Source organism: Aulonocara stuartgranti, assembly GCF_965226115.1.
Source record: "Aulonocara stuartgranti genome assembly, chromosome: 20".
NCBI classification, from domain to species: Eukaryota; Metazoa; Chordata; class Actinopteri; order Cichliformes; family Cichlidae; genus Aulonocara; species Aulonocara stuartgranti.
In genome coordinates, this window is record NC_138956.1 from 38,214,925 (window position 1) to 38,227,500 (window position 12,576).

Sequence of the window (12,576 nt, forward strand, 5' to 3'; positions counted from 1 at the left end):
CGCATCAGTGCCGCTGTGTGGAGGAAGCTTTGAAATGTGGTCAGCAGCAGATTTCAGCACTTAGACGGGGTATAAAAGGTTATACAATAACCATGTAAAGTTATTTATTTCATATTCTGTATAGTTTTTCATATTTATATCCTGTTCATAGCCTGTACATAGCTTGTACTCACTACAGCCTGTACATACCTATAGTTATAGAATATTCACAACATACTTCATACCGTGTACATTATAACATACCATAATAGACCCATTTCTGTAATATATTTACATATCTATATTATTGCTAATATTTATTGTAATATATCTATATCACTAAAGCACTTCTGGATGGATGCAAACTGCATTTCGTTGCCCTGTACCTGTGCATGTGCAATGACAATAAAGTTGAATTCTATTCTATTCTATGAAGCAAAAACATCTGAGGCGCTCTCTACTACCCCCGGGAGCATCTCTAAGAAAGAGTTTAAACCTGCCGGCGTCCTCACTGTGACACGCTGAAACCAGAGTGGTCCACGGGTTAACCAATCAGGATCAGGAGCAGCGACGTACAGGTTGTTCAGTACTCGTGGTAAACTGTTCTCGTGTTCTCTCCAAACGCGTGCTGCATGTCGCAGATTAGATCCTTCTTTTCATTACGTGCTTGTGAGAGTCTGAATGCACGTTCGTGCCTGCTGTGAGGACTGACGTGCTGGCGTGAAAAACCTTCACAAGTGTTTAAAAGCAAAGCCTGTATGAAGAATTTACCTCTGCTCAATTATTTACCTCTGAAATGCTCGAAAAGATTCAAATAATCCCAAAGACGCTGAGGAAGCAGCAGGAAGAAGTCAACAAGTCAGCAAATGTGCCTCTTTTAAAAATCACAGTCTCAGCAGAGCTCGCCGATTTTACCCCGGACTCCAAATGCTAAGAGCTCAGAGACGCTTTAACATCTGAACTTAAGAAAAGACTATTGACAGCCCCTCTGTAGAGAATCCAAATGATGTGGCATCAGGCTCAGGGTCAGGGTCAAGGTCGGGGTCAAAAAGCCACACTGGAGCTTCCATAAATGAGACACCCCCAAGCTGCTCACAGTGGCAGTGGTGCTTTATGTAACCGTCAGAGGAGAGCTGAGGAGTCTCTGCTCGTCTGCTTCAGAGCTCAAAATCCCTCCCACGCCTCTCTGGGATGTTTCCCGTCCCAGAGACTGAGCACAGGACGTTCACTTGCTTCCCCCTGGGTCCTCTCGATCGCTGCTGATGGTCGTTTTCTGTGTTCAGGTAGCAGCGTTTCTCTCTCCTCGTGCTCTGGCCTCCGTTGCTCTTGTTGCAGTCAGAGTTCAAACCATGTTCGTGTCGTCCTTGCGGTCGGATCTTTTCTCTTTCATCAGAGGCTCGAAGCTTTAGTGCTTCAGCGCTTGATATTTGGGGGGTCCAGACGTGGTTACCGTAGCAACACCAACCTCAGCACTGAGCTGATTGGCAGTTAGCGTCGGCCAAGCTCGCGACCTGTTGCTAACTTTGTTCACACAGAGCAGGACGATGGATGAAGGTATGAGACAGGTGCAGTGGGAGGGGTCTGACGGTCTGCTCATAAAACCACCAGTCTAACCTGAGGACCCCTTCCCGTCCCCACAGTGCAGTACCTTCGTCCTGTGAACATCATCCAGGAAACACTGAAGCTCCACAGAGAGTGAAGCCAGATCACATTTAGAGCCCGAGTTGGTGTACTATACAACTATTTGTCTGTGAGCAGCTCTGAGCATCAGTCTGATGGGATATATCGCAGTTTGATGTCTGAGACGTAGAGAAATGACAGAAACTCTGGTTCTGGATGTTTCTGCCTCCTGTGCTGATGAAGCAATGAGAAATTTACTTGAAACTAGAAATTTCTACCCACCCTGTTCTGTGAGAGCCTGTGAAAACATTCACACTGTGAGGGTAAAACTCTGCATGGCTTCATGAAGTCATTATAAATAAAAAACAGAATGAAACATGAGCTAATTGTGCAGAGATGGAGGTTTCTCTCTTAGCTCGACCAGCAGCATCAGTTCCTCGCTCTGCTGCCAGGACTGATAAACATCATTTACTGAGAGTCTGACGATGAAACCGGTTAGACTCAGAGACGAGGGGAAGCCACCCTCTCCTCTGATGAGGAGGAGGAGGTTTTGCATGAATGATGGTGTGGAAGGTTGTGAGTCTAAAGAACACACAGATTATCAGATCACAGCGAAACCGACAGAACTGACAATGAGACAAAAATATTCATGAAAATCACAAAAATTCCATCTTGTGTGCAAAGAGCCATGAAAGTCGCGGCGAGTCAGCGCTAATGTTGATGTTTATGACATGCCGTCATATCGTCGCTGAGCTCAGTGACACTAATTCATGAAGAAATGTATAATTTCATTTTTGTCACATTTGGATGCCAAGTATGAAAAATGGAAGAAAGACTGTTAAAGATGGAAATGAGAGCATGAGGGAACAATAAGTTCAGTCAGCAAGTTTAACCCAACTTTAACCAATCACACTCTGACCAACAGGAAACTGCTCAGGGAAGCAGGAAGTCATCAGGCTGAAGTGAGCTGACTGAGGTCACGTTAAACAAGTTCAGACATCAAGAAAGTTCTTTGTAGAGGCAGCGTCCGTGACTGCAGTCGCCTCTGATCGTGGGACTCAGATCAGACCCAGGTCCCTGACATCCTCATCACATGTGAAGAAGTTCTGCATTCACACTGAGCACAGACCTGCTGCAGTCTTCTTCATTGTGCACTTAGTGGACATCAGGATCTGCTGCAGGTCATGAAGGGGAAGGTGGAGTGTGAGGGCGAAAGGTGGTGTAGCATCAGCAGTAAACCAGACAGCTTTGTGAGCTGGAAGGTGAAGCTGTCGATTTAGCGGTCGATCAGTCGCCGTTCTTACCCTCTCACGAGCTGGATGAGCTTGCTCTGCAGGACGTCTGGGCTTCCAAGGGATTTTCAGCAAATCAAACCTTTCCTACCAGCCGAGCAGCCAGGATGGTCTTTCTCTCTGATTCTTTCCACATGCTGGTGATTGTTTCACTGCCTGGTCACAAACAGGAGGAACAACGCTTCACTCGCTAGAATCACTTATCAAAAGACAGGTGTGTAAAAATGCTCTTTGGCAGGTTTTAGAGCTTACACAGTTTTGCATGGGCTTGTTTTTGAATGGATCCATTAATCAGAGGACTGACAGGGATTTCAGTGCTGCCACAGCTGTGCTGAGAGTCTAAAGAAACGCTCTACACATCAACGTTTCTCTGGATCAATCAGAGCTGTGATCACTGTGCACGGCCTGATGCCACTTATGCTTTTCAGCCTACAGAAGTACAAGCGCACATACGTGTCGTATTTGTCCTACATACACGACCACAGGTGTAAAACAGTGGATTTCCTCACAACTGGCATGTTTGTAATTAAACATAATTAAACTTAACTTTAACCCCTTTCCATTAACGTGTGCTGTAATCTCTGACTGTGGTCTGAGAGACGTTCACTGCTGCGTCACACTGACAGTTTAATGTCCCTGGTTACGAATAGAAATTATACCGTTTTATACATAAGACCGTAAACCAGTGACTGACCTATAAACCCATCAGGAAGCTGTTCAGCTGAGCAGAATTCTCCATTTCTCATAGAAATCTGTGCAATCAGACATCAGAGGAGTCGCCCCCTGCTGGACGTTAGGGAAAATGCAGGTTTAAGCAGCAGAGTCACTTCGTCCATTTATATTTTGTGTGTGTACAACAGTCCCACACGGGATCAATGACTCACTTTGGTAGTATTTTACAGGTTCTTGGTTAAGTTTGGATAGTTAAGTTTAGTCTGAGGTTGGTCTTAAACTTCATGGTTCACTGGGTCACATGTGGCACCCGTGCACGGGACAAAACAGATGACCAAATGAAGTCTTAAAGCCATGCATGCACATGCACATGATTTGACGGCGTCTCTCAAACGGATTGTCAGTATTTGATGCTCCTCTCTTTAATCTGACCTTTTGTGCTTTTACCTCAAAGCTTCTGCACAAACAGAAGCTTTATTGTAAGATCAGAATCAGAATCAGAATCAGAAAGGATTTTATTGCCAAATGTTGAGCGGGTTTACAACATTAGGAAATTGCTGCGGTGCTTCAGTGCAAACATACTGTTATAAATACTGTTATAAATTAAGCTTAAATAGACATGAAAATAAAAATGAGAATAAGAATTAAAAGTGCTAAGTAGATAGATATATACATGATATATACATGAGTGCAGGTGGTGATCAGTGCCAAACATGGAATGATGCAGTGAACACAGCGTAGGGTCATGTGTTAGTGGTGGGAACAGTCATATGGTTATTGTTCATGTGTCCAACAGCAGAGGGGAAGAAACTGTTCTTATGGTGAGAGGTTCTGGTGCGAATGGACCGGAGCCTCCTGCCTGAGGGGAGCAGGTCAAACAGACTGTGTCCAGGGTGAGAAGGGTCAGCTGAGATCCGAGCTGCACGCCCCAGCTGCACGCCCCAGCTAAACCACAGCCTCCCGTTAGCTAGCCTGGATAAAAGCATCATCCATATGAACATCCATGTTTTATCTGTGTGGCAGCTAAGTCACATTTCTAATAAGAGAGAACACTAACATCTCTAATTATTTCCTGTGAGACTTGTTTTCTGTCAGCTGTCCAGAGATAAACTTTAAGGAAGCTTGAGACGCTGGTAATGTTTGTTAAAGAGCTTCAGCACGAATAACTGTTCTTATGAATCATGGCTGGAGACTCCTCCTCAACATCTAATGTGAGCTCCTGGATCTGCTGATAAACATCACACCACATCCTCTTGATGACGGTCTTGTTGTGTGAGTGATTTTATCATGGTTTATGCAGTGTAGCTGTTCCTGTCCATCCATCCATCCATCCATCCATATCATTCCTCCCTCCCTCCATCCATCCATCCATCCATCCCTCCCTCCATCCATCCCTCCCTCCATCCATCCATATCATTCCTCCATCCATCCATCCATCCATCCATCCATCCATCCATCCATCCATCCATATCATCCATCCATCCATCCATCCATCCATCCATCCATCCCTCCCTCCATCCATATCATTCCTCCATCCATCCATCCATCCATCCATCCATCCATCCATCCATCCATATCATTCCTCCCTCCCTCCATCCATCCCTCCATCCATCCCTCCCTCCATCCATCCCTCCCTCCATCCATCCATATCATTCCTCCATCCATCCATCCATCCATCCATCCATCCATATCATCCATCCATCCATCCATCCATCCATCCATCCATCCATCCATCCATCCCTCCCTCCATCCATATCATTCCTCCATCCATCCATCCATCCATCCATCCATCCATCCATATCATTCCTCCCTCCCTCCATCCATCCATCCCTCCCTCCATCCATATCATTCCTCCCTCCCTCCATCCATCCATCCATCCATCCATCCATATCATTCCTCCCTCCATCCATCCATCCATCCATCCATCCATCCATATCATTCCTCCATCCATCCATCCATCCATATCATCCCTCCCTCCCTCCCTCCCTCCATCCATATCATTCCTCCCTCCCTCCCTCCCTCCCTCCCTCCCTCCATCCATCCATCCATATCATTCCTCCATCCATCCATATCATTCCTCCATCCATCCATATCATTCCTCCATCCATCCATCCATCCATCCATCCCTCCCTCCCTCCCTCCCTCCATCCATCCATATCATTCCTCCATCCATCCATATCATTCCTCCATCCATCCATCCATCCATCCATCCATATCATCCCTCCCTCCCTCCATCCATCCATCCATCCATCCCTCCCTCCATCCATATCATTCCTCCATCCATCCATCCATCCATCCATCCATATTATGCCTCCATCCATCCATATCATCCCTCCCTCCATCCATCCCTCCCTCCATCCATATTATGCCTCCATCTATATCATCCCTCCATCCATCCATATCATCCCTCCCTCCCTCCATATCATCCCTCCATCCATCCATATCATCCCTCCCTCCATCCATCCATCCATCCATCCATCCATCCATCCATCCATCTGATCTTTGATCTCATGAAGTACAAAAAACAGCCCTTTTGTTGGTCTTCATTTGCAGTAATGGTCTCATATCTCCTCTGAAGTCAGCCTGACTTTGATGTATTAAACTGGGACGACAGCTCATGTTTCCAGACTCCCCAAAGACGATGAGTCAAACTGACAACCGAGGAAACTGTAACTTTTATCTCATCAGCTGGAGAAACTTTGAGCAGCTCAACATGAATCAGTAGATATGAGAGTGGTCTGATGAAAAATCGTGTTCAGGTCAATGACTGAAAAGGAAACATTTGTCTTGAGGAACATGAACGAATGGAATAAATTTCACTGCAGTAGGTTTTATTTCAGGGTACATCTCAGGTAAGTTAAAGCAGATAACGTGTTTCAGTTGTGTGTCCTGACGTGCAGCTCCAGTGAGTAGAAACACTGCAGACAGTTACACTCAGAGATGAGACACCAAGCAATGATTTTTTAATAAGCGAATGTAGAGCACAAAATTGAGCCAGTAAAACATTTTCATCCAATAAGCTGAATTTTTAAGGAGTGGCTGATGCTTCAAGGCTCCTCAGAGTTTTAGAGGTAGAAACATGATGACCGCAGAAGGAATTTCTTCTACACGTTTAGTTTATCTAATCAGAAATTTGAATTCTGTTCACTGTGAGTTTGCGTGCTCCTTCTTTATTGACATTTTAACTGCTGTCTATAAACAAGAAGAGACCAGAAACTGGAACGATGAAGTGGATCGATGCGAGTGCTGTGAAATGCAGAGAGGGCTTGCGGAGGAGGAAATGCCACCAAGCTTTCAGAACTCTCTGCAGTCAATAGTTTTTAAAATGCAGCTGCTCATTAACGTGACTTTTATTTATTTTATTGCTTATTATTAATTGAGCTACTATTCCATTCAAAAAGCTTTCTGGATGAACTGCAGTCTGTCCAGTTTGTTGAACTCGGAGAGCGTATCTTGAGAAATAGCTTCATATTTGGAGTTTAGCCTCAACATCTGTGCAGTAAATGGCCTGCATTTGTATAGCGCTTTTCTAGTCCATAGGGCCCCAAAGCGCTTTACACTACATTCAGTCATTCACCCATTCACACACACATCCACACACAGGTGATGGCAGCTACATTGTAGCCACAGCTGCCCTGGGGCGCACTGACAGAGGCGAGGCTGCCGGACACTGGCGCCACCGGGCCCTCTGACCACCACCAGTAGGCAAACACGGGGTCAGTATCTTGCCCAAGGATATTTGGCATGCAGCCAGGATGCAGCCTGGGATCGAACCACCGACCTTCTGATTAGTGGCTGACCTGCTCTGCCACCTGAGCTACAGCCACCCCAGTACCTGTTCTGCTCCATCTGTACTCCCTCAGAGATCAATTAATTTTATCTGGTCTTTTTCAATACGATCTTTTCTTTGTGGAGTGGGCTCAGAGAGGCATATGCACTGAAATAATTAGGACGTTAATACTGGAGGACACTGAAGGGTCGGTTGTACTGAGGGAAGAAGCCAGACAGCTGGAAGGAGACATCTGGAGAGCCATGAGAAGTTTCCACAGTGTCACCATCTCTGACTGGAGTTTTCAGGGTTAACTGCACAATAATTATCCATCATTAGTCGACATGGCCACCACAGAAGATGACTCCTTGGCAGTGTTCAGCCTCCAGCGGTGCAGCATCAGTAAAGGAGGTAAATGGCTAGAATAATTATTTCTACCTGCTCTTTTTAGTTTCATGGATCACACGTCAAGGAACTCTTCTGTCTTTCAGCTTTTAAACATGGAGAACAATGTAGAACAGGAAGTTGTTTAACTTAACCGAACAGTTTGGGTCCTTGAACATTTCACTGTGATGCTGTGGATGTCCACAAACATCAGTGTGCATATTCTCAATGCCAGCCAGCTCTTCTTGGTTCCTGTCCTGTTGGTTTATTCATCCCGGCTCTCCTCACCTCCCTCCTCGTTTCCCTCCGTCCTCTCGGCAGGTTTGGCAGTAATGAAGAGGACGCTGTGGGCCCTGCTGATGCATTTCCTTCCCTGGTTTGGGATTTAATAACAAGGGCTTTACAAACAGGCTGGAGTCAGTGGGGCAGCCAATGTTTTTATAATGAGCGAGCAGAAGAAGAGAAAAACGTGACATCCTATTATATCTGGACAGAAAGAGACAGAGAGAAAGAGAGAGAAGCGACGATGAATGAGACATGAGGAGAAGCAAGAAATAATGAGAGATGTAAAAGCGAGCCGAGCAAAGGACAAAATGCTCAAATTAATTCTGACATGTTAGTTTAATTAGTTACATTGGCGGGAGGGAAGTAAATCTACAGTGACTCCATCTCAGATTTCTAAATAAGCAGCCTATGGATTCTTTATTAGAGGAAATTTCCACCACAAAGAGATTGTCTTTCAGGGCTTTATTTTCACACATGCGAGCAGCCATCAATAAAATGCCTCTCCCTCCACAGCTGCCACTGTTGGCGCTGTGAAAAAACACACGTCTTATCATGTTTTCTGTGGCTGTGTTGTTGAGACACACTCAGTCAGACTGTTTCACTGTGGGTGGTTACAGAAGTAGGTCAGGTTAAGAAAGGTTACATTTAATCCTCACAGATTTTCCATTAAAGGGATTTATTACTGCGTTTTCCTGCTAACACATTTCAGAGGGCCTGTGTACCTGGCGTCTAAATCTTTCCAATTTAGTGTTAGTTTAGTGTGAGCTACCTGTCTCAGTATTTCCATTCATCACTATATCAAGGCCCCGACACCACAGCATGGAACGGAACTCCTCAAAGTATTTGATGCTATGGGACTGGGATAAGCAAAAGAAAATGAATCCATGGATGGATGGATGTGTAACCCGTTCATGTGTTACGCCTGTTGTTCTTGCGTTGTGTTCTGGCGTGAAAGTAAGAGGCAGGAGACAGTACTGGGTCTTTGGCTCTTTACTGCACATCTGCAACACAGAAACATGTGTCTGATCTGTGTGTGTCACGCGACTGCCAGTACACCTCTCCTCTGGCCATGCTGAAAGGAGCTGTGCCTGCAGCTTCATTAACACTACAATAATATAATGAATCAAATACAACAAATTAACTTAAGCTCTCAAAAACAAAAAGCACAAAATAAATAATATGTCACTGAAAAATCAAAAACAACTTATAAGAACAATAAACAAAATAATTCAAAAACAAATAAACAGTCAGATAAATACAATTCAATCACCAGGACCCGATATTCTAGTGCTTATAGTTCAAACATTATACTTCAGTACAATTATATTAATAACCGCCATCTAACAGGCAATACAACACTGTACTTATAAAAACAATGAATGAAAGACTGCATCTCCATGTAACACCCGTCCCACGTTCTATTGAGAGGGGCCCTGGCTTCCTGTTGTTACTTTCCTATTGATACTCCCTTTTTAATGCTTATGGTATAATATATGCAATAAAACTACGCTATATGGAAATAAATCACACACAAGCAGGTTAATTATAAAGTTAACTCCACTTTAGTGAATGCTTAATTAACAACACAAAAGAAAATAAGTAAAATCAATAAAGTTTGTTAAACAATGGTAAGGTGTCTACCTCAACAGAAACAAAATAATCAAATAATATTGTGGGCCCACACGCACTCTCACCAACACACACACACCTCAAGTGCTACAGTCTTTCTGCTAGCAAACCCCTCGTTGCAGGCCTGAGTCGTGGCTCGGGTGCGTTGGGACCTAAAACAATATGGTCGCTTCACTTGTTGCCAAGCAGTAAAAATAAAAAGCACGTGCAAACAACAGTACTCACACCTCCAGGCAGTTCACGGGGATAGCGGGGAAACTGGGTCACGGCTACCAGCAGGCCGCGGCAGCAGCACTCACAGTCGTCCTTTCCACGTGCTCCCACGTGAACACATAACTTCAGCACACCAGCAGACGGGACCTCTCTGACACGCCAGCAAGACGTCCGTCTCCTCCTACTGAATCACACAACCCCGCTAAATGCCAGTTCACATGCGATAACATTCAATCTTAGCATTAGCTTAATAAATAAAAACAGAGCAGAACAAGAGTGTCTCTACCCGATCCGTACCGGAAACCTGATCCGTACCCCGCATGCGTGAAAGGTTTCTACTTCCGGTCGTAGCGTTTTACGATAGTTATGGGTCAGAGTATCTGTTAAGATGTTAAGAATAACAAGTATCTCTTAAAATGTTTGCAATAATGAAACATTTCAATATAATGTAGACAAAAACGAAAAATAAAAAGATAGTGACAGATCAGGACTCTCGATCCTTACTGCGCATGTGTAAAGTCTAACCGTACAAATCGGGTCTACCCGATCCGTACTGCGCATGTGCAGATGTTTTCTTCTTCTTCTGTTCGTTTAATGGCAGTGTACTCCCCAGTGTACGAGGATACCGCCACCTGCTGACCGAGCGAATAAAGCCTATTATAAACTGAATTATCGTCATTACAAACGTGTGTTAAATCTGATTTAGTGATAGTCGAGTGTGTTTATGCTCGTCTGTGAGGAGAGGATTGTTGGAATAGTGATGATGATGTGCGCTATCACTGTCAATTGTCAGTAAACACTTAATCTGGCTGATGAATCTACACGTGAGATATTACAAAATCTGTATTATTAACTCTGTAATTAGGCGCCATTCTTCTTATTTTACGGCGCTGTTGTTCAGTCGGGGGACGCTCTCTGTTGAGGAGAAAAGCATGAATTTCTTTGTATACGGATTATCCATTGTTTAAATGTCCCGGGCAGTCGAAAAGGAGGCAGGGCTGTTGAGAAATGCTAGGAGCTAACTGGGCGCTAACCGTATCATTCAAATATATTGAATGTCGCAATGTTGGCAAAGAGAGGAAGTGACGTAAGATTTGTGCATGCGGGGTACCGATCGGGTTTCCGGTACGGATCGGGTAGTGACAAAGGTCGTGTCCAAATTCATGGGCTGCATCTTCCCTAGGACCCGGCCTTCGCGGTCTACGTGGGCCGGGTCCTCAGAAGGTCGGGTAGGCCAGAAGTAAACCGCCGTGAAATTGGACGGTCTAGCCTTCAGATTAGCGTCGCCGCTGTCTCGGTGGAGTTTAATAAACTCAGCCGTCTGCTCCTTGCTATCTAAAATATAACAGGACACTGGTGTAAATTCTCGACTGTGTCATACTTATGTTTAATCAGGTTTCTGTTTGACGTTTAGTCAGCTGTGTAAAAACCAAGGAGGAACCAACCCGGGGGATTAATAAAGTTTTATTTTATAATCTAATCTAATAACTTTAATCTCAGCCAAACCGATTTACTCACGAACAAACAAAACACTGAAAAAAGCCCAACAATAACATCTGTAGGTTGTCTAAGTGAATTATATATTACGTTTAACCCGAGTAGCGAAAGTCCGCGATGATCTGAAAATGATGTGCCGGGAGTTGTGCCGTTCTCGGCCGCATCAGTAACCCTCGAGCTCCCGGCTAGCTGTCGAGCTGGTGGGTAGCAGACGTCTCCGAAAACGTCGAAGCACTTTTGCAAATATGCGATATCTTGATAAACCGAGCAGATATTTGATGTTTACACAGCTACTTTCTCGCCTGAAAATATGTTCAAAGTTTATTTTGTGACCCAGAAACATTAGTAAGAGTAATTTTAAAACTTAGTAGCGGCCGCCATTGCTGGAAACTGGAGTTTGGCTGGGCCGCGCTATGAATTCTGGGATATGGTGGGCCACGAAGGACACACCCGACCCATCCTTCAAATTCGGGGAAATGAAGGACGCATTTGTCGGCCGCATTTGAAGGAGTCGACGAATTGGGACAGCCTTCGGTGCGTTGCTGTGGCGTAATCGGTCTACAAATGCGGCCTCAGGAGGATGCAGCCCATGAATTTGGACACGACCAAAGAGTTTAGCGAATATGCTAGGCTACGATAGCGGCTATGTTAGCAGTTGTGCTAGTGGCTAATCGCGGTTAGCAGTTAGCCCGTTTTACACAATAACATTGGGTTCAAGTGTCAGACAAAATTCACATTTACCTCACAGTAGGGTACAACAGTTCTCGACTCCAGTTAACTATCCGTCAACCCGAAAATACGTCGGTCGCCCTTCTATGAACTCTGCGTTCACTCGACACTGTTCAGCTCTCGTCTCTCTCGCTTCCTGCAGAGTGCACACGGCTCCCCACTTACTCCCACCCCTCTACCTGAGACTACTTCAGGGTTCACTGGAGCTGTAGTACATATCAATACCATATCAAAAATAATGACATAAACCTCAAAATACAAATAAAAAGGTTGTACATTTAACTGACACACATCACATACTTTGCAGGCATTTGTATACATTCTTGAACACATTAAACATTTGCAATTAACTATCAATATTAATGAACAAATTTAAATAATGAGCTACTTATATAGCCAGGGCTACATACAAAACATGAGAACATCTCCATACCTGCAACACAGAAATATGTGTCTGATCTGTGTGTGTCACGCGACTGCCAGTACACCTCTCCTGAGGAAGGAAAA

General features: G+C 44.6%; 1 long non-coding RNA gene across 1 annotated transcript in view; it reads right to left on the reverse strand.

The window, feature by feature from the left end:
- Positions 1–8,911: 8,911 nt before the first annotated feature.
- LOC309698002 overlaps positions 8,912–12,576 on the reverse strand; it is a 3,961-nt gene continuing 296 nt past the window's right edge. Inside the window, exons 2-3 of the long non-coding RNA XR_014273982.1 lie at positions 12,503–12,562; positions 8,912–10,027 (exon numbers count right to left, since the gene is read on the reverse strand). This is a non-coding gene — a long non-coding RNA (uncharacterized lncRNA). The remainder of the gene's footprint in view (positions 10,028–12,502; positions 12,563–12,576) is intronic.